Genomic DNA, 24,067 nt, shown 5'->3' with positions numbered 1-24,067 from the left:
AAATTTAAAAGCGCTTCTGGTCAAGTGTAGTCATAGATCAAACGAAAAGCTGCATCTAAAAACAACTTCAAAATGAACTGAAAAAAAGGCGCCCAAACAAACAAATCCAACTTCACCTGAATATTGACTGTTTGATCAGTCAAGATGTGAAATTCTGGCCGATTTTGTTCAGCAACAAGAGAATTAGGCACCAAAATAATAACTGGTCTCATTTTAGTTTTATCCCTTGTCTCTTTTCTCCTTTCTCTTCCCCGATGAGAGTTACTAGTTAATGAAGATAATGAAAACTCCAAACATAATTGGAGCGTCACATTTACAAAGCGGCAGACAAGGTGACATTTGAAATGTAAACCACCTCGCTTCTATTCATATCCCTTCTAAATGGCTCAAAAAGACACAGGAACAGGGGGAGGGGTATTCCCAGAAAAGTTGGGGGGGTGTGGCCCATTTCCCAAAACCCTTACCCTATTTATGACCAAAATCTACAATCTTTGCTACCTCAATTATGACCTGGCCAAAAATCCGATACCCTGTTCATGACCATTGCCGCTGGCACAGTTGTCCTAAACATACATGTAAGTTATGAAGGGCTTTTGCTGACGGTCTTATTGACAATGATGAAAAAGTAGCTCTTTCTAAGAAACATACCCAATTCAAGACTAGAGTGCTAAAACCATACCCCATTTAAGACCAAAATGGCCAAAATCGATAGCCTATTTTGATGACCAAAACGGCTGGAAAACTCCACCCTTTGGGGCTGCACATACCTATATAGCCCATATAAGGGAGTACCCTCTCCCCCCTCCAGGACAGGAACACACAGGTAAATGACAGTAGATTTATTTTAAATGATTATATTATTGCTGATAGAGTGTTCGGGTCTCCTGTGGTAGACTGTGGAAACTGTGGATGAGTGTACGACAGCTTGTGTTATCGTGTACTTGCTATTCTTGTTTTGAGAAGAAAATTTTGGAAAGAATCACACCTTCTCTGTTTATCCCAGATACAAAGATGTCAATCGTCTTCAGAATGGGTTGGTCTACAAATCACATGTATATCGATTGAAAGCCTGCCAAATGAGCAAATTTCACACTCGTTTCCAATAACTTGTGATCAGGATTGTTTTTAACATACAATACAGTATAACTTGTAAGCACAGTACATGTAACTACAACGTAGACACTCCAATAGCGTTTACTCAGGCTTCGTACTGCAATATCAAATCATACCTTACAAGTAAGCTTATTGAACACAATAAAAACAAATATAAGAATCAGCCAAGGACATCTTAACACAAGAGTTACAGACTGTATGCTTAGATATTTGCTATTCAAGCACAGGCGTCCCAAACTCACGATTCGAGGAATCAATCAAATATTAATGATTTATGTACGCGTATCGAGTGAGATGTGACTGCCTTAAGTGCGCGGTGTTGTGTCACACATTGGGCCGTTGAGAATTTGAGCGCTCTACAAGGCATTGTATGGAATTTAAAATAACGAAGGCCTATTTCGTCGTTTTTGGGGGGTTTTCAGGTGTTTGTCGCAGCTTTCCCCCAAAAAAACGATGAAATAGGCCAAATGGACAACAGAAACCAGGCAATTTGAATACATTTTCTTAATTTTATTCAAAAAAAGTAACATTTTATTTCATTGCACAATTTTATCCTTCATTATTTTAAATTCCACACAATGCCTTGTAGAGCGCTCAAATTCTCAACGGCCCAATGTGTGACACAACACCGCGCACTTAAGGCAGTCACGTCTCACTCAATACGCGTATATAAATCATTAATACATGTATCTGATCGATTCCTCGACCCGTGAGTTTGGGACGCCTGTGATTCAAGTTGCTTTGTTGAGTATCCTCTTAATCCAATTGCATGTTGTTTGCCCCATCTTCGAAGATGTGTTTGCGGCGATTCTTGATTTTTTCGACATTTTAGGTGTTTGTCCCAGCATGTTTGAACTTGTACTTGGCTCATTTGTTATCTCGTGAGAACCACTGATTCTGCTTGTGTCGATGCATTGCTGCAGGGAATTACCTACAATCATGGACAAAAGTAGTCGAGACACTCCCCGAAAAAAACCTGTTTTGTTAAACACGTGAGTTTTTCAATCTGCAATTTTCACATTTCAACCCCCTCTCCCCTTTTCAATGTTGCAACCACGTGACAGTGTCCACGGAGCGTATTTCGACATTGTTTTTTTTTTCAATTACGGAAGCACGCCGATAGAACGCATTTATTTTGCTCAAATGTGTCAACTTTTACTATTGTAATTTATTATGATTATCATTATTATTATTATTATTATTATTAACACTTTTGTCCAGGATTGTCTAAAATTGCCTTTCAGCAAAACTAAATAGAAATTGTACGTGTACCATAATTATATGTGTCGAAAATACTGAAATATCATAAACATTGCAAAAGAAACTGTCTAGTTGTAGTTTAGGTCAGGATTTGGAGGCAGTGCAGAATAGTTTTTTGCAGACTCGTTTCCAGTCTACGTGCCTTAGCGGCCGCTTTAGTACACTACAATATTTAGTGGTCTCGGTAAGCACAAATTGAGTCAACACACATTAGAAAACAACAAATCGTGTTTGTAAGATAATATGGCAAAGTGCAGACCCAAAGGGTGGGTTCCTTTGGGGTGTTCTGGATCAGGATCAGTGATCCAAGATCACTCGGATCATGGTGCATCAAAGAAACCGACGAATCCACTCTGGTAACGGATTCATTGCTTCCTTTGAAAAACTATGATCCGAGTGACTATTATGTAAAATCACACTGTAAAATCACACTGCAAAATCACTTAGTTGTGGAATGTCATTCTCTTGATTAGTTGGTAATTCTTCTTTTTTAGGTGCTCTCTTTCTCTCCTGCATTCCTTTGTGTTAGACTAGATGGAGGAAGAAACTAGTGAAACAATCTCAGATAGTGCAGAATGCAATTGATAGCTCTTGCACTGTAGTCCCATAAGTACTCACTCCAGCTCAGTTCACTTCCAGTTTATATCTACCTTGGTAGTCAGCTAGGGCTTTTCCCCTTACCAGTGTGTATGTTTCAAGGTTGTATTTTCATTCAAGGTCCAAAAATTTCAGACAATTACCGTCTGTCACAGCAGCTTTTAAATTTCACTCTGGTGTTTTACGATGATTTTCATTCATTTTAAATTCAATAATACATTGAACAAACGTGACAATTTAGCTCTTCGTGCCAACTTTGTAACTCAATACTTTTGTTTTCCTTGCAAAGGTATGTAACATGAAACCCTCGTTTCCTCCAAAATAAACGGAAGATGTGCTTGTCTTTTGGGGATAAATGAAAGAAAGTTAAATTTCCGACGAAGAAATGGAAGAGAAACGATTTTGAATTTTCTCGAAACGCAAATGTTCTTATTACCAATGAACAAGAACTAATTTAATTATCAGATAGTCACGGAATACTTCTTTTTCTGTAGCCACCTTGGTTGTTAATTCAAAATTAATACACAACAACATTTATAGATACAACTGAGAAACGTTTCAACAAGAAGTATTGAAGGTTAACAGCGCAGCCTACTTGGCTGACATTATCCTGTGTTACATTAATTTGCGCTTTCATTAGGTGCCACGGAGTCTGCAGCAATATTTGCGCACTTTCCTGGTTTCTTTTGTCACAAATTTACAATTTGTAGAATATTAAAGCCACTACAGTAAATTGGGAACTTACAGACACAATTAAGGCAAGAAATAAACTAGCCACTAAGGAAAAGCTTTACATTTCCCTTCTTTATTTACACCCTGACAAACATACTAAGTTTGAAGACAGCAGATGATATTTTTTGAACCGACTAAAAAGGGACAAGTGGCCCTACCTTACATATAAAAAACAGCGTGGAAACATTAGTGTACAATGTATCACACTAAGGATGCTAGAACGCATGCCTCTTACATGTTGGATTCTACAATAAGGAAACCCACCTAGCATTTGTGTGTGATCCCATATACAACATATCCTCAACCTAATATATATAAGACCCGAATGCTGACTAGTCTGCATATGCGTTTAGAGCAAATTGGGTTTGTTACAAAGAGAATACTGTAGTACCACAAGGAGAGCAAGGGGTTACATGTACTTGGAACAAATATATAGCTTTGTGATGTTCACACTTAACTGACCTAGATGGAACATGTTTTACGCAGGGTACACATGTACCTTTCCCACGTCACACCCACCACTTCCTTGCCTCTAGACTAATTAATTAATGGACATTTATTAATTAAACAAACATTAAAGTTTACACTTTAGTGCCTTATTTCCTAATTAGTGGAAGGCGGCCCCCAAAACCATCCCAGTGGTGCACTCTGCACTAAAAACTAAGGGAGGCTACTTAGATTCTATGACTAGCCAACTTCAGATGAGCTTATGACAGATCCAAGAATGATCTTCCTGCCAAAATACACTTACCATGACTTTTAACTCTCCTGTATCTCATCCACACTCCATCTTGACTGGCCTCAAGTTCGAGCCTCATTTAGACACATCCTCCATTAATTTTGGGTGAATTACTCACTCAGTTTACATTTCGGTCTTGACTCTCAATCATGATCAGGACCTTTAAGATGCAAAAAAGAGAGCATTAATTTTTATCTCATGAGATATGACATTAACTAAAATTATAATATTGTAAGTTACAGCAGTTACCAACTGAGGTTACTTGTACCACTATATGGTAGAAGATCTGGTAAGCAACCCCCAAACTCACCCCATTGCCCCACCCCCTTCCAACTTGCCACCACAGTATTGGGATCCTCTTTATTTTGAGCTGTTTTGGTCAGCAGTTCTTGAATGTTAAAGTGCCACTGAAACGAAATTTACGTATGTGAGATTTTTGCTTAGTAATAAAGTTTCAACCTTACTTGGAAACACTGCCGACTTTTTTTTCGCATACGGTAAGCGAAAACTGCTTTTTCAGCCGTTCGAAGTTGGCTGGTTAAGCCCAAAATTGGCGGCCATCTTGGCGCAGCCAAAACAGCCTAGTGATGTCACTGGTTGTATTACTCTCATGCCGCGCTGAAAATTTAGAGTGATTATGGGAGAAGAGAATACTGTTCGACGCCCCCCAAAAAACATCTTAAGGACATCTCAGAGCTGTAAAGCAGATAATAACAGTAGCCTTAGACAAGAAGAGGTGGAGAGTCGATCCTGGGGCTTTTCAGTCTATTTAATTGGATATTTGCAGGATATTTTATGTAAGCAAGCAAACGAGTGGGAGTTCTTAGATCGCAAAATGATCGGGACTCTTGGTGAAATGGCCACCACTCAATTAAACAATACCTACACTCATAAAGTAAAGAAGACATGAACACAAGAGAAAGCAGCTTTTGAAATTATTATCCGGACTGCTGCTGCACGAATCGCAGCAACAACGCTTCGAGTTTCGAGTTGCTTCGCTTCGAGGAAACCGGACGCTTCGTGAGTTTCACCGCGGACGAGATTGTGCTACAGTGACCTGTAGTCCAGTTGTATCTGTTACATCCTACAAGTTATCAAATCAGCAACAATTTAAGAAACCCTCTTCTCTTATGTGAGGGAGCGAATTTAAACTATAAAGGTAAACTAAGCTGCCATGACCCTACAGGTATGTTTTCAGGAAACGAGAGAAAGCGTGACAATGTCGACGGCGAAAGGTGATAAATGCAAATAAGTTTAATAAATTAGCAAATTCTGTTTAATAAACCTTCGAAAGGAGTGTAAACTAAACGAATTGCTTTGAATTTGGATACCATTAAATGAATATCATAGACATAAGTATGTGCTAAAGAACTCAAAGTAATCCATCAACCGTGAAATAGATCGCATTCAGCCATGATGAAGGTTTTTACTGTAAAAAAATAGTTCCCGCTAGAGAGTAGTTATGACAACGCGTCCTACTGTCAAAGTGATTGATGCGTTTGGCTGGTGTTGCGTTACCTGTCACTGTTGTGTAACTTGTATGCAAATTTATCGAGATCGGTGTAGAGACACGCAGCCGAACTGAACTGATGGCAATGCGTTTGAGTCGTAGTCAAAAGTAAGGGTTAGCATAGCATACAATTTGAAAATGTATCGGGAACTGTTAGAAACAGAAAGTTGGGGTATTTTTTTTGTAAAAAAGCTAGAAAAAACATCACCGCAAATACTTACCAAGTTTGCATTCGCCGTTGATTTTCTTTCGAGTTCCGCCTCAGCAAACTCAGTTACGAATGTTCTCTGCATTTCAGGTTTACTTTCTTTGGCTTTCAGTGGTGAAATAAAGTAGTAACAGGAGCAGTTTCAATGATTAACAGCCATCCGCTCGAAATTATTTTAAGTGAGATGTGTAGCGGCACGGCACCATTCGAAATAAACTAAACGAATTATAATCATGAAGTTTCTAAGCCGTTCGTGACTGCTCGTTCGAAGATTTCATGAGCTGTTCGAACGTTTAGATCACCCGTTCGAAAGTCTTTTATGAGCCGTTCGAAATTTTTTTATGAGCCGGTCGAACGGTTTGTTTCGTTACCCGTTCGGAATGTTTTGCGAGCCGTTCGAACGGTTAGGCTACCCGTTCGCAGTTTTCCCTGAGCCGTTCGAACGGTTAGGCTACCCGTTCGCAGTTTTTCCTGAGCCGTTCGAACGGTTAGGCTACCCGTTCGCAAGTTTTCCTGAGCCGTTCGAACGGTTAGGCTACCCGTTCGCAATTTTTTCTGAGCCGTTCGAACGGTTAGGCTACCCGTTCGAACGGCTAGGCTACCCGTTCGGAATACTTAATCACCCGTTCGAACACTCATTGAAACCCGTTTCAAACGGCTTGGTGACCCGTTTGTAACCCGTTCGATGGCCGTTCGTTTCACCCGTGTAACGGAAAGTCGTTAATGCACGTTTTCGCGTGAAAGGTCACATATTGCAATTAGGAGATACGTGTAAAAGAGAAGCGAAATTCCCGCCTTGTTTACACTGATACGTATGCGGCGATAAAGCAAACCCTGCTGCGGATCACAATTTTCAATGATACATTTTGTCTACCACAAGAACTCTCACTTATTAGTATCATAAAAAGATGCCCTCTGTGTGCAAAGAAGTACTCGACTCAAAGCTTGTGGACCGTTAATAACTTCGTGATTGTGCGGATGGCTGCTGCGCTTACGGCTTTTACTGCAGTTAAGTTGCCGAGGATATATTCGAACCTTATGTAATAGACCTTAGATAAACGTGAGAATCCAAATTTCAGAACCAGGCTGAAAACAGACGACGAAATATCGTGTTTAGGCTTTAGGACGTGATATAAAAGTTGCCACACTCGTCTTCGAAATCTCCAATCGAGTACTCAAGATGTTCGAAAAGTAACTGAGCTGTTCTTATCTGTAGCATTTATTTTGGTGAATCTACACTCTTTGGCGCCCTCCAACGTTTATGATATGTATTTCCTGTCAAGACTGGACAGAAATTACAAGGTAGAAAACTAGCAGGTATCGACAATATGAAAAATAGACTTGAATAAATCAAGTGAAAACAAGAGAGAATCTATAGCGCTTCTTGCGTGAATACAACCAGTGACGTCACAAGGTCCTTAAATTCGGTTCCAGAGCCCGGACACAGTTTTGTTCCAAAAAGTCGATTTCAGCAGCTAAAAAAAGCACTTTCCGTTAGGATTTGACAGAAATAAAGTTCACCATTATTTTAAGCACGTTTGAAACTACAAATTGGGTTAATAAGAGAGAGTACAAAAATTTCGTTTCAGTGGCACTTTAACACAGGTGCAGTACGCCCCATCGTCGTACATTAATACATGTATGTAAAGTTGTAGCATGTTCAACCGTGCCATAGTTTATTGATTTTTTCGGTGGAGCTCCCTGCTATTTTGTGGAGGTGTGGTGGCCTCATGATTAGTGTACTCGTCCCCAGATTGAGCGGTCTGGGTTTGAGCCCTTGCCAGGGACACTGTGTCATGTTCTTGGGCAAGACACTCTCACAGTGCCTCTCTCCACCCAGCAGTATAAATGGGCACTGGCGAATTGTTGGGGAAACCTAACAAATTGCAGGGGAGTGACCTGCGATGGTCTGGCATCCCGTCCAGGGGGAGTAGAAGTACGCCTGTGATCGGAAAAGATTTTGTAATTGGCCCGGACTATTTTCCCATCCGACACAAGTTGGTGCTCAAAATCACCACCAGCTGGTGGACCTTTTTCCAGACAACCTCAGGGCAACCTAGTCCGAGATGCATATATTTTTGGAGGGCAAACTGGTGGTTGCCTTGCCTTGCAAGAGGACTGTAGAAATGCAAGATATCCTAAACTGGATAGAAGCCTTTACTATCTATTGCATCATTTTGTGCACTCCTCAGCTGACCAGGTGGACAAGGATGCTACTGCCATAGGCCTGAAAGATTTGTCAAAAATTAATCCTGATCTTTACAACTTCCACACCCTGGTTTGGATGCCTGCCATGTCAAATAATTCCCAAACCAAGGCCCTTTCTTTGCTGTCGGGTTTGGACCACAATCCCCACTCATCTCAGTTTTGCCCACTCATGAAATGAGGGTACAGCTGTAGATGTCAATGGTCCTTTGGTTGAGGTCCCCCAGCTACGAGCCCCTTAGGCTCCAGGCTGCCTTTCTGTCAGCTCAGAGGTCCCTGCTGCCTGTCATGGGAGCTCACAACTCATGACTGAGTTGTGAGCTTGATGCAGCTGTTAAATTTAGTTAAATGTAATTTAACTAAATTAACAACACAGAGAAGCTGGCATTCATCAGGCAGTCAGTTGTTCTTGGATACAATGTATTGGTGCAGGCGCAGTGCACCCCATCATAGTACACATTGTAGCATGTTCAACCATGGAGTATATTTAGTTGAGCAGTTTGCCGTTGGAGCTCCTACCGTAGTTATTTTGCCTCATCTTTTTCTGCCCCTCCCCCAAACCCCATTTCCACTGTTATTTCAGTGTGACAGGTGCCTGGATGAGCACATGTGGGGCCCATGGCTGGTTTGTGGGGATTACTAGAGCCATGGGGGCGTTTTACTGTCTAGGGGTAGGCTAATCAGAAGTGGAGGTCCCCAGACATCCTGGGTGCCCATCTTCCATACAGCTTGATACACTTATTAAAATACATTATTCTATACGTAACAACCTTCAACATTATTTGAACCAATTCGTTACAGTAAAATTTTACATTTTATACTTTTATCACTGATGTATCATTGACTCTGGGGAGTGAAAATTAATAATTGGTAATAGTTTTTTGAAAGTTGTGATAATCTTTTAATAAAATTTTTAAAACAAAAATCAAAATAATAATATTAAGCCTTGCACACTCCCTTTGTAATTAGATACTATTAAATGCAATAGTATTGTTTCAATATGCAGCCAAATTCAATACCCAATGAATTTGCTGAAAGCAGCATTGGTCATTTTGGGTTTCTAGGCCATTCCTTTTTTAAGATTACCTAAAACTGGAGCAAAAAAATTTCAAGTAGATAGTACACAACTTGGTAGATGTGTACATTACTGACCATCATTCAGTGGAACCCCACCTTACGGTGACACTACTATATGGCCACCTCATTGTTATGGCTTCTTTATTCTGGCCCAAACAAAAGCTCAGTCAGTCATTTTTTTTTTTATCTAAAGAACCCCTTTAATACAGGCAACCCAATAAGGTGGCCGAACACAGTTTCACGCGCACTTTTGCTGATGCAATTCAGCGCACACACAAGGATTGCAAAAAACAAACGTGCCGTCAATAGACCAATCATTTTATTTACACAACACCCGCAGTATCTGTGCTATTTTTCTCTATAATTGAATGCAGCGTATTGATGGCTTTAGTCTTTTATTACAAAGATATGTTAGAAAAGGTAACGATGCAAAGAACCCAGCAACTCTCAGCTTTTTCTTTCTTACTGAAAGAACCCAGTTAAATGCAGCGCATGCATAGTAAGTCAAAAAATTGTAATTGAATTAAAATTGCACTCTCGGAAATATGCCTATTTCTCGAGAACCACTCATTAAAATTTCACAAAATTTGGCACGAAAATACTTTAGGAAATAAGTAACTGGAGTATTGAAAATAATTGAACTTTAACAAAGGAAATTCCTGTGAACCTTCAACAAGGGATAATTAAAGATCTCTCTGTTAAATTATTAGCAAAATGTTGTTAACTTGTGCGAATTGTTACAAGCTTGTTACATGCAAATTATAAAGAAAATCTAATAACTAGATTTTCTGCAAATAAACAAAACTGATTTTAAAAACCTGTTTATATTTATTCATGTTGCCATGGCAACGGCACATACGTCAGCTTAACCATCAAAAAACCAAAGTTTGTGTTGTTAGCTAGCTTGCTACCATTTTTGACAACCAAGGGATCAAGGGTTTTAGAGAAAAAGGTGAATGAAACACAGGTATCAAAAACTGTGTTCAGCCACCTAAATACAGCCAGATTTTTGTGTCCCATTGGTGACTGGATTAATGGGGTTCCACTGTATAACCAAAGTGACTGCTAATCATAAACATTTGGTTGTCATAATAAGAAAGGCACTTCTAAGATATATATGTTGTGGTTCAATATTACCCCTAGTACCTGGATTTGGTATTTTCTTTTGTTTCATGTACATTACTGACGACACATTATCACACACCAGGACAAAGGAAAATACATACCAAACTGAACCATGCATGAAACTGAACCACAACATATAAGCATCATGTTATCTAACATGAATGAAAGAGTCAGAGTACATCGCCTGTTATACTTGTTGTTATTCTTGCATGAATTTAGTGCTACATTTTCAGACAAGTTGTCATTGTCATTATTCAACCTGGATGGATGATGAGAAGGTAAACAAATATTAAACTGGTGAATAGAGAGAGCCCTGTAAAATGTAATCTCTATGTTGTCATATTTTGTTTTACAAAAACTACATTGTAGCAAAGACACCCTAACAATCAAAGTCAGTAAACTTCAGCATACATCACAACCTAATAATACATGCTTCTAGTGAGAGTAAAGTTATTACTTCATTTCAATCACCAGACAAAATTATTTGGTACAAAGATGCTATTTACACTTGGCTAAAAAGTTACACGTAAGCTAGGAAAAATTAAAAATAAAACCTAACATTTTGGACTAATTAAGTCATTTTCGGGGTAAGACCCCTGCACTCGGAGAACGATTGGTTTGTACAAAGTATTCGCCAACCAAAAGATTGGAATGCAGGGGCATAGCCAGGATTTTTTATAGGGGGGTCACACTGTGTCAAAGTAAGCTTCACACCAGATTGTCATGGCATTTTTGCTACCTGTTGTAGGATGTTTGCTTTAAGTGTATATGACATGAAAAATCATTTTAATCTGCTCGTTTGAAAGGCCTTTCGAAATACAGAAAAATGGTGTTTTTCTTTTTGAAATATCTATTTTTGTTTTAGAGATATTGATGTTTTTCTATCACGCAAATTAGAGCAGTAATGACATCATAATTATTGTTTGCAACTAAAAATTGGTAAAATACTAAATAAATTTGAAATATCTCTTGAAATATTCAAGCAGTGTTCTTGAAACTTGGCACCACAAATGTGCATCATAAAAGAAACAAAATGACTCCTGGCTAGGTAATCATACAGTTTTGAGTTTAATTTGGAATTAATTTGCACGAGTGAGTTTCTCAAAAAGCTGAAATTGCACGAGCCACTTCAGCAAGTGCAATTCAGCTTTTTGAAAACCTCACTTTCATCATCATTTCACTTGATATCATTGGCTTAGAAAATTTCTTTCAGCCAATCATAATCCAGAATTATGAGGTGTAATTTGCACTGTGTTACACTTAAACTGTACTGCTCTCAGCCAATCAGAATCGAGTGATTTTTCATGTATCTTATTGAAGCTGAAATTTCCCGCTAAAATGAAGGAGTAATTTGTCGCCCATGATATTATGCAAATTACACTCAGTCCCATTTGGGCATCTTTTAGTACCTATAGCATTGCCTAAAAGGATCTTTCAAGGGGTTCGAATTTACTTTTGTGCAATAAAAATTCAAACAAACATTAAGCCTACTCTCCGATATTCCTGTTCAAAGCAACAGCGCGCGTGCCAAATGTTAGAAATTTAAATTTCCCGCGGGCATGAAGAAAAAAGCACTTAAAGTATTTTATTCAACCAAGTTAAATGCTTACTTGGGCAATAACAAGCGAGAAAAGACCCGTAGAAAAACTATCTTAAACACCACCTCTTATGTTTTAGTTTACCTTGGGTAGGATTCTTGCATTAGCGAGGAATGCCAGGCTGTTGTCGGAACGTGAGCGTTATTGGTCAACGTGGTTTCTGTTTTAGTGTTTTGCAGCCGCTGCAGCCATTTTCCTTGAATCCAAATCCAGCCAGACGAAGTAAAATACCTTTTAAAACTCAACTGATATCACAAAAGGCCTCTTCGCCACAGCTTTAGCTTCAAAATATGTTCATACTGTATTATCAAAATCTAATCATCCACCGCCATGTTGGATTTTCTTTCGTTCCTAGTTTCTTTCGGTCGAAACGAACGCGTCACAGACAAAAATCGCGCGCAGGGAACACTGTTTTACGCGGGAACTTACGCGGAATCACGTTCATATGGTCTCAATGGGGGGTTGACGGTTAAGTTCGAAATGACGTTTACAACACGAAATTAAAGCGCAAATTTGGCTGTAATTTTTCATAAAAGAATACAATGTTGCCCATAATAATACCGCCCCGGTGGGGTACTTTGGGAATTTCTGGGTGGGGATGTGCCGCTGGGATCCTGGAACCCTAAGCCTATACCAGAGCTAGTTCAGCTGAATTTTGCTACCCTATACTAGAGTAAACTCCCCGAATCCCCATCTATCGACACTGTTGAGGCTGATTTGCGTAAATTTAAACTTGCCGATTTGATTTTTTTATATTTTTGAGTGGCAATTTCCGGTTTCCTTAGTCTAGATAAAATCTTCAACCAACTAGTCAAATTATACTCTATTCTAGACCCAAACGCTTTGATTTATATACCCTATCCTAGAGTAAACTGCTTGAAACCCATACCCTTCAGAGCGGCACATACCTATATAGCCCATATATGGCAGTGCCCCCCCCCCCCCCCCCCGAGAATACCGCTACCTATACTAATCGGTTTTACCCGATACTAGGAGTAAAGGACTTGCACAATGTATTTTTGAGATGTAATCAATTATAAACAGCATAACTTGACCCCATTTAAGTCAATCGATTAGTTCTTAATTAAGGATACCTGAGGCATTTGACGGCTAATATTGACTTGCTCATATGACGGTTGACGGTAAAGATATTGCGTTTTTGACATCATAACTCGAGGATCTCGAGAATGCACAGCTGAAAACATAACATTGTCGCGAAACTCAAGCGAAGCGAATTTTACTATATTCTCGCCATGAGAGTGCATCTTTCGATTATTATGCACCCTTACATACATGGGTCTATATAGAGGATATTGCACGGCGAGAATAGACACGAATTTTATTTTCAATTGGTAAAAACAACATTTTATGAACGAGCGCAGCAAGTGAGTTAAATAATGTTTTAAGGTGGCTCCCTAGAGTATTTACGAACACCCTCCCTATAGAACGCGAGTTGGAAAAGGAAACTTAGTTAATTTCTCGTACAGTTTTGCCTGTAGGGATTTACCAGTATAGCTACTGTTAAAACAAAGCTTATTTTTTGGATGTCAATTTTTGGATTAAGGCCGTTACCATGGTAACATCTCATCTAACGACAGGCAGATATATTCCTAATTTTGGCCTAAACTCTTTAATATTTATACTTTCCTTCAGCCACGTCATGGAAATTATATTGCCTGACATTTTGAATTGGTAAAAATTCAAGGTTGTTCAGACGGTTTTTCCAATATTCTGTAATTTTTCATTCTTCTAAATATATTAGATTAGCTCTGACAGATTTCAACAAAAAAGGGTATTTTATAGGAACTGTATGTGGTTACAACTGAGCCAAGTTTTAAAAAAAAATCACCGAAGGAAACGCGAGAAAATTCACTGTCAGCTTTGCTTTTTGTCCTCATGTACGTTGACGTCATAAAAATCGAAGAACACTTACTTTTTCTTTTGAGCGCGCACAGATTACTTGAGCTTTCGTCCTATGCGCGCGTGCAATCGTAAAACTATAGGGAGCCACCTTAAACACTAGAAAATAAAATTCATATCTTCAAGCCACTGAGTAATTTTTTTTCTATATTAGACGAATCTATCGCTGGCAATTCTGACTGACTGTTTGAACAAAACAAGCAACAAAAAGCGGAAAATGACGTCATCGATATCCTCACTAGAGATCATATGGAAAATACACCACTCGGGTCCCGGATGTAGTTTTGCATGAATTTTACAAGTGGTATATTTTCTAGTAAAACACTCTTGTCCATATAATAAACTGAGTTTGATAGCATGCGTTGTTTGCTATGTTTGCTATAGTGATTTACAGTCATATGAATCACAGCTATGATGCTATCTGGTGTGTTATAATCATGTTTGGAGCCACAACAATGATTTACACTGTTTGAATCGTGTCTGGAATCATTATCATAGTTTATAGTAAGGATTCATGCTGGCCTGTTTAAATCATGACTGGAATCAAGTAACACGATTTATTCTATAGACATCAGAGTTGGACCCCACGTGATCGAACCTGGCTTGTTAAATTCACGACCGAAATAGCGAGAAAATGTGCACGGGAACTCAAAATACTGAGACACTGTAACTTATTGAAAGGAACAAAACCAGGGACACGAAATTCAGACGGTGGGATGTACAATAGTAAACATACGGGATAACACACGGGGGAGGCATTAAAAGCCACAGGGAACTCTCCTACATTACAGAAGGCAACGCAACTGCCACGAAACGCACGTTAGGAACACAAAATGCAGAAGGAGCCTACATGACCATATAAGAATAAGTACGCAAAAAAAAAAACAAAAAAACACGAGAAAAGTCAGGAAGAAGTTGCCTTTTAAGGCGTAACTACATTCGTCAGTTACCGCGTATAGGTAGTTGCAAATCCATCTTCCTTGTATCATTTGATTTGTTTTATAGTAGCCCAGTAAACAGAGCTCAGGCAAGGCAGCACTGGGGTGTGTTCTTTTGGGGTGGAGGAAAAAGGCATAAAGGTTATTCTGTACGCGGCCAAAATAAATCAAAATAACGTGACTGAGTTCCTTTAAAAGACACGTCGTCTCTCAGTTGACAGTTAAAGTTTTGACCAATTCTTAGCCATCAGGTAAACTTATCCGAACCTTTTGTAAAGATAAAGCTTTCTTAAGCCTGAGACGACTAAGAGCATTTCTAATCCTCCCTGGATGAGATGTTACTTCATCACAGGGTTACTCCCTAGCATAAGATTCACCTGTCCTTATTTATACTACTGAGTGGAGAAGGTGTGTACAAACATCTTGAGATCTGGTATCACAACAAAATATACAGTATCACAACAAATCTTATTACAGCAACGCGAATACAGATTTAAGCAATTTAATTTAAGTCTGATCTGACACATGTTACAGCTTACTTGGTTTAATTTTTACAGTTTTGTGTTCTTGCATCATTCCCATATTTTTCAGAAACTCTATTTTCTAGATTTGCTGAAATCCAAGATGCCGCGCTTTTAAAATTCATGTCGTCAAATTTGAGAAAGTTTAAACGTGACTGCATTAAAATATATACTTACTTGTGTAACTCGATATAATTGTATATAAGAGTTTTCTGTTTATTTTTTCCATGTAAATGCCTATTTATGTGAACATCTTAAATTTTTTATCATTTATTAAAATACAGGCATTCCATGATGGCTAAGACGTTCTGGCATGAAAGAAGGACTGATTATCTTTGGTTATTACTTGTCACTTCATATGATTTACCGATTTTGCCATCCGTTACTTGCCAGTATTGCAACACTGCAGAATGTGAGTGTTCCGTGGGTATTCTTAAGACTTGCAAAACCAACTGGTTAAGTCATGTATATGAGGCATTGACCAAGCGTGTGGTTGACATGGCAGGATATTGGTCAAGAGCTTTTCTTTCAGTTGGGCCGCACAGGTAGCCAATCACAACGCAGGATTTTGTTCACTTTACCCTTTCGCGGAGCTCGTCAAAATGAGAGATTTAAAAGTCACTCTCAAGTTCCTAGCCTTCCATTCATGCAAATCAAGACTTAAAATATAGAATGGAGCTAAACTACTCCGTCGTAACATCGCAAAAAGTTATATTCCCGCTACTAGGGCAATATGAACTTTGTCGTGTTTGAACCCATGCCAAACGAGAGAGACGGCGTTTCATCACCTTTCCAAGCACCGAGAAGAGGGTTGAACTTACGACGCGCAGCGGAGTATCTCTGACAACTTCCAGCTGCCGGTTTGGAGATTTATTAAATAAAACACCTCCTTGACTGTTTAGTTAAACCAAGGAGAAAACGGAGAAATAAAATAGTGAAAATGTACGTTAAGTGAAGTTATATGAGACCTTATGTAACACAGTCACGAAGGAGGTACATGTGTAGTCACAGTCACTTTTCTGATTTCCCTTAAATGAACTTGATTAATTAATACTGAGGTTGAGAATTTCTCTTTTCTTCCCGGCTAGACGCTCTTCAAATTGAAATATCAGCAACAAGGTCATCCAACACATTACCTAATGGTACATCAGTTAGTCTGACTTGTAAGGCAGGGCAGAAAGATGACATGGCGGCGAAATCTCCGAAATGAAGACCGAAAAGAATTGAATGAATCCACAAGGTAATCGAGTGAATGAATGTCGTGCTGCATCGCAAGCAGCTTAGTTATGAACTGCACGTTGTTGGTCGGTGTACTGACGAAAGACAAAGTTGGGAACTAGACATGCAGGACAAGAAATTCAGTCCCACGATCATTGCTGGACGAGAACGATTCAGGTTGATTTCCAAGGTAACTTAGTAAAAACCAACATGCTGTTATCCTTAAACGAGCTAGTAAGATCAAGATGAACAGTAGTTGTACAGTGTTGTAACCAACGACTATAATCTATAGTGCATGACGTTTATTTCTCTGCCCAGTGCTTTATGTAACGTAAATAAAGTGTAGAAGCATTAACATTCTCAACGGACAAGAGAGGGTGAAGAGTAAGAGAGTTAATCTCCCATATAAACCTTATTCACAAGATGATCCTTCTCAATTTATTTTTAGATAACTGCCTGAAATGTCCTGAATGTCCTGAAATAACACTGATGTGTAGGGTAACAAATCCTGTATCCTTGTAATTGTCACGTCTTTTATTATCAAGGACAACTTTTTGACACTCTCTCATCAGCGGGTGCGTGTTGACTTGCAAATAGATGAACCGCGGTTCTATCTTCCATTCAGCCATTCAAATAACTGTTGTTTCTTTAAGAACTGGTTCATGCTTAGCGTGCGTATATCGAGTTACGGATGCACGCGGGAAGTTTGGAGGGCACGAAAGAAGCGTAAGAGTTGCTCGAGGCGACAGCCGAGAGCAACTCTAGCTTCTTGAGTGCTCTCCAAACTTCCCAAGTGCATCCATAACTCGATATACGCACAGCTACAAGCATGAACCAATTCTTTTATAACATGGCGACAGCAACTTGGGTGCTAAGTCATGTTCTATTTTTGACTGACTACAAACTTCTCACAATGTACGGTGAAGAAAAACAAAAGGCCATTAGGATCCTAACACGCCACAATCAGTTGAGCAGCGGTTGAACGAAAACGCTAAACCTTGTTTCTCGTAAAATTGTCACTGATAAAAAATTGGCTTCCTCGAATTAATTATAATGAAAATGTAAGCAGACAAAGTCAAAAATACTCGATGAAAATGTAGACAAACTTCACTTTGCCGAAACTTAAACAAAAGGAACTTGCACTAAACTCGACGGAACTTTTGCAGCTAAATTGAAACTGCACACGTCATCTTATATACGTACGGCCGTGCGCACATAGAGATTTTGTTCATGATGGCTCAATGGGAATGAGATAGGACTAGCGCGCGCGCTATGTTTTAAGGTATCATGGTAGGTGGATTGACAGTGTTTGGAAATCGCGCTCTTACGCTGGCGCTTTGAAAGAAAACCCCATCAACCTATACATTTTCTGAAAGCTTAATAGTTATAGAATACAATCATATCTTTGAAATTTTCTAAAAAGTTATTGTCGCAGTGATATTAAAAGAAATACCCAAAAACACTGCTTCGCTTAAACTGGTTCGCTTCCGCGCGTGAATTATCGGAGCGGCGCGATTTACATCGGAAGTGTTTTCTCACACATCACCCTCAAAAATCGTGTCTGCGATTTTCCAGATGTGGCTTGGTTTTTTTCTACACCCTCCTAAACTTTGATATTTTTAATGCGGACGTTTCCTTCAACAAAAGAGGCCATAACTTTGAAACGGAAGCGAAATTAAACAAAGCCCGACACGGTTTTTCGAAGGAGGTATCTTAGAACATACCTGCCGATTTTCAGCCAATTCCATCGGAAGACGCGCGTAAACGAACTAAAAATGTTCATCCTTATTTGCAGTTTTATTTTATCGAGAAAAACACGAAAAACCTTTCATGAGATTTGTATGAATAGGTGTTAAAAATCCCCTCCACACTGACAGATGTCGGCATGGGTCAGTTTACCACAACAATGGGTTATGACAACTTGAAATAAACAGACGACTAATATTCTGGCGCGGAAACCCGCGTCGCAGTGAAGTCGTCCGAGAAGGGACAAACTACAAGTTAAACTGCCGTGGTCTTTTACTTAAAAGATTTCGTCGGCGGCATTGGTATTATGTTGCTTAAGTTTAGGCTCCTTCGTTCTCCAGACATTTTTTGAAACCATGCCTCGTGGAGCCAAAAAGCATTAAAAAGAGGAAATCTCGAGTTCTACATTGTCAACATCTGCATCTGCGCTTCACTCTCTCGTTGTGGAAGTTTCGGAATCGCGTCCGTTCTACAACAATTTCGTTCGAGTAGCACTTGTTGTATTTTGTCCTTTAGCTTCATTGGCGGGACTAGTGTCCTCGAGTTCCTTCAACCATTCTTCTTGGTTACAGTGTGATCCACGGTCGCTCAGAGCCAAAGATCTTGTTCGACGCTGAACCTGTTGGTTCCACCAGATTTTCGCCTCTTCGGCCTCTTCGAAGACGAATGGGCAAGAATTTTTTGCCCTGACATAAACAAAATTTGACAAGAACGAAAGCCGACTTGCCATGAAACAACCAGATCAAGAACAGTTCGCGTGCACAAATGAAATATCACACCGTAATTCGCGTTACTTGTGACAACTGGCGGTGAATTTTAATTAGAGGTGTCAACGCGCTGTAAGGGGTTAATAATATTCAAAAATAGTTTCTTTGCTTCTATAAGACTACAGACCACGCTAAACCACATTTCGATTTGTTTTTTACCGCAACGTCAACGTCAAAGAAAATGTTTTTTTTTCAGAGCGCGAGCTGAAAACGGCATTACGTGACGCATTGACTCGTACCGCGTTGTCCGAACTCTTATCGACAACGGCAAATTAGCCGATCAGATTGCGAGATTAGTAACAATTGCGGCAAAAAGAGATTTCGTTCATGATGGCTCAATAGGAATTAGATAGGACAAGCGCGCGTGCTATGTTATAATTATCTATGATAGATATATAGACTCATGTCTGGAAGCTGGATGCTGGATCTTCTCTTCCCAGTTTCTCGGGGTTGATTGACGAATTAAGGTAGTTTTAATAAGCAATGAGAAAAACAAGTTCCAATAAAACGGCTCTAAATTTAAGTAAAAAATCCATTTCCGAGTGGTCCAAAGAAATTACAAGAAAAAAGGAACAATGAGAAAAGTTGTTTTCTTCTTAATGACAGTGAATAAAAAATAGATTACATTATCATCTTTTTGACTGTAAAATAACAGGAAAGAATGTATATGTGGCTAGCAGCTTCAGAAAGAGTTGCTGTTAGTGAGGGCTCTCTACGATTGTTATTTTCGCCTCGCTTTCGGGCGCTCTTGAAGGATCTTTCAACCACAAAATGGACGGAAAAGTGATTTAAGGTTAACATATACCTTAAGAGGCGTCTCACGTCCAAGCGACGTGGCGCATCCTGTTTAAACTGTAGATACCAAAACCCCATAACAAATTAAGGCTTCTAGAGTCAGCTATCAAACTGTATCAGGAATTTTGAACTGAAATAAAATGTCGAATTTTTCATGACCTCTAAATGCGAGTGTCCGAATCACGGCTACGCCCTCTTCTCAGTGTTTGGACTGGTCAAACACGGTCTTTCGTGTTTGATATATTACTTGAACTTACGCTTAAACTTACATTTACACTTAGACTAAATTTACTAGTTACCATAGCTACCACCAAAGATGATGTTTGTGTAGCTTCATTCCTTGCCCTCGCGTTTACCAATGGCGTAACGCCAACGCGTCGGAATGGGCGATAACAGCAGATTAAATCACGAATAGCTCCACGAAACTCAGGAATTCGTAAGATATACACAAGAGGATTCATAAAAGAATTAGCTAAGTGCATAAACTTACTTATCATAGTAAGATCCTTAAACAATTTTATGTCAGAAAAAACACACTTTAAACAGAGATTCATAATGCTTAGTACAATTGGATAAGGCAGCCAGGTAAGTGGGAAAATGATAGAGGCGATAACAAGTGTAATCGCCAGTCGCCTGTCTTTTTCTCTGCTTCGTTCGTGTCCAGATGCATGGCTTGTTCTCACCTTAAACCAAAGCGTTATGTAAGCTATATGGTAGTCACTACGATTGGAAAGGAACACGATGCTAGCACCACGTGAAACATGAAAAGGTGTGGCAATAACCTGAACATGTCCAACAAGAGCAAAGATGCCACTATCAATGCAATAATCCAAGGTATTGCAATGAAAGCAGCGTATGTTAACGGTGAGGTAATTCTGTGACGAAGTGGCCACCCCATGGCGAATAGTCGTTCGAGTGAGATACTTGCCAAAGTGAATATTGATGCCATGCCTGTTAGGAAATCAAAGAACCAGAATGCAGCTCTTGATCGCAATGTCACCTTGGCGACACCCAGGTTGGTACAGATATATATCGGTACTGATACGGATGCAACCATGAAATCAGCACAAGCCAGTGAGATAAGTAAGTAGTGGGGAGGTCGTCGGAGCCTCTTTTGGGTGAAAGCAGCTATAGTGAGGACGTTTGTGACAAGTGCTATTATTCCAACAACACCTAGGAACACGCTCCATGTTATTTCCGTCCGTGTTGGTGGAGCCGTGCGAAGATAATATAATGAAAGATCGATATCTTGTGACGTGTTGCTGCTGTTGGGCATGCTTGCTATCCTAACAGAAAGAAATAGCTAAATTTAAGGCTACTCCAGACCTTCGCGGGGCTACTTTTGCCAAATTTTCCTTTTTTCTACCAAATTAAAGTTCATTATTTAAGGTAACATTTCCAAAAAATGAAAATAAAATATTAAAACGCGCGCGAGTTATTGGGAAAAAGAGATTTTTTAATAAAAGTTAATAAACCGTCAACGTGAGAGAAAGATCCTATATCAAATACTCTCAATATTAGATTTCATTTCCATCAAGAATGACTTCTTGTAATTACGCTTCGGCAATTGCTCCTTAGTTTCTTTTTCCTTGTTGCACATCGCTTTCCTTCTGTTTTGTTCTTTATTGTTGACCACCGGCCTAAGACATGTGCGCCTAAAACGTGACTGAAACACTATCGCTTTCCCGCGAAGCTCCAGTTTGAATACTGTGAACACTAAGGGTTCTGTTAGTACATTGGCTTGCGGCTTTTTGAGTTGTTATATCCCTCTGAGAAGGCGTGACGTGTTTATAAATCTTTAGAAGGCGAAAACTCGCACTCCCTTTTCTAAAGAATCCCTCCTCATTCACTGATAGGTAAGGAAAAAAAGTGTGTCGGCAAATTCTTCTATTTTCAATACTTTTCGTCTGGCGGCCTCTAACGCAACACGTTACGCGAATTTTTCGATAGCGGAACTTGACAGATCTATAAAATGATAACCAATAGAAATAAAAGAAAACTGCCGACACACTTTCAGAGATTGATGCTTTGTGATTAACACTGCACATTGATCGCATTTAATACCCGATTAATTCGCCGGAATGTCACTCGGTCATTTTGGCGTTAACGGCTTCAGCCGCCTTTAGAAAGCAATCGGCAAAACAGAATATAATTTTACCGAATTCACATTTAATTACCTTTCTATTGATATTTAGTATAAATCTACTAACGCTCTATCGCGAATGCTGTCCTCTGATTGGCTACGCTACCCACTATCTATTCTGTGATAGATATAGTGAGTAGCGTAGCAGTGTGCCCTTACTAGCAAAATAACGGCTGCTTAGCGTTTTCAAAGTATCTGAGAAGAGGGTTTCGATAAAGTTTTGAACGACTAGTAGATTTATACTAAAACAATCAGATTATTCGCTCTCAATTTCTGTGCGTGATATATATAGTTGACGAGGGCGCAACAGAAATCTCGAGCTCATAATCTTATTGTTTAATAGTTCGTGGGGGTTTCCTTGAAAACAGCGCACGTAAGAATTTTTTTCTGGAGGACACCCGCGAAGGTTTGGAGTAACCTTAAACAAAAGTTGATTTCTTAGCAAAAAATAGCAAATGTCTCCACAAGCACAAGGAAATTTTGAACGAAAAAGATATATCATTTTCTTTTTGGTTCCCAGTTGCTTGTAAGGAAATAGCTTCATCACACTCATCCACCTGAGTGGTTTTATCTAAACATTAATTTGCACATTCATATTTTCATATACTTTATCTGAATCAACTTTATCAAGTAGACGTTTGAAACAAGAAATGTTCCTCCGAATTGTGCTCTAAAGAGGTCTACATTCTGACAATTATGAAAATTGACACAAGTTAGGCCAAAGGAAAGATCCGAAATAATTGAGGAGCTAAACAGTACATTGTTTTTGCGGCAAAAAGATAATCCAAAACTCTTACTATTAAATTGGCAAGGCACAAAAGCTAACAAATTCGGGCCACATACTAATTCAAAATTTGAACAATTTTAATCTGACTTAAGTGTTATAATTTATCTCTGTTGAAACTAGGAACTTGAAAATGTTAAACCTGACTGAGAATTACAAGTAGAAGTGGACTGAGTTACGAATTATTTTCGCCTGCCTGAAATTTGCTACAGTATCAAAATCAAATATGCCTCTTGTAATTAATCCGCATAAGTTTTGACAAGTGTTTTCACAAGTTATATGAAGGCAGGCTTCACATATACTTGTCTACTTTAAAACATCAACTGCGTAGAAACTGGTGTCTGAAATGGGAATCAGAACGATTATAGAAGTAAAAAATAAACTGTCTATAGTACTACACTAAGCTATTGCGCTACACTAAACTATTGCGAAGGAGACTGATCTTCGAGCATAATGTAAGTAGTGGTGAGAAAATGTAATTAAAAAGACGTTGGATGTTTACTAATACCTTCTCAACCCGAAGGTTTTTGAACCCTAAGCGCAACCTTACAAAATTGAGAAGAACTTGTCCAAATGCAAGCCTAATTCCATGGTGGACATCTACTTTCCCTTTCTGTTTGAAATTGTGGCCTTTTGGGATCTTTCCGTGGATTGTGTGCCGTGTTTTTTGCTCACTGACCTTTTCCACTAACAATCTCGTACCAAGCTTTTACTTACTAGAGGTAATGGCGACAATCTGTGCGTTCTCGGCTTTTGACGGACAACGCTCCCTTGACCAACGTTTAGAAAATTTCGTACAAGGAAGATTAAAATTTACAATAAGGTCAATATACCCAATACAATTAAGGTGAGCGTGTTTGTTGAAAGCAGAAGACAAATAAGCGTAGAACCAATAAGAGAGCTCAGTAGAAATCCATTAACAGATAGTTTGCATTTAATAATAATAATTGATATCGTTCTATCGGTAACGCCACGTGTGAACACCTGAGAAAATAAATGAATAATAAAATAAATATCCCTTTAAGGTTGCTGGATATGAGCACTTCTAAAATTTGAAGACCTTTTAGCCAC

General features: G+C 39.1%; 1 long non-coding RNA gene and 1 pseudogene across 1 annotated transcript in view; both read right to left on the bottom strand.

Annotated features, from left to right (window-relative positions):
* The window catches only part of LOC110064411 (uncharacterized), a 237,601-nt gene that overhangs the window by 5,930 nt on the left and 207,604 nt on the right, over positions 1 to 24,067 (bottom strand). Inside the window, exon 3 of the long non-coding RNA XR_016209241.1 lies at positions 4,454 to 4,601. This is a non-coding gene — a long non-coding RNA (uncharacterized LOC110064411). The remainder of the gene's footprint in view (positions 1 to 4,453; positions 4,602 to 24,067) is intronic.
* Positions 19,904 to 21,423, bottom strand: LOC149108311 (melanocyte-stimulating hormone receptor-like; annotated as a pseudogene).

Source organism: Orbicella faveolata, unplaced genomic scaffold (assembly GCF_042242905.1).
Source record: "Orbicella faveolata isolate gen_17 unplaced genomic scaffold, um_ofav_v1 contig_26, whole genome shotgun sequence".
NCBI lineage: Eukaryota > Metazoa > Cnidaria > Anthozoa > Scleractinia > Merulinidae > Orbicella > Orbicella faveolata.
This window is presented reverse-complemented; position numbering and strand designations above follow the sequence as displayed.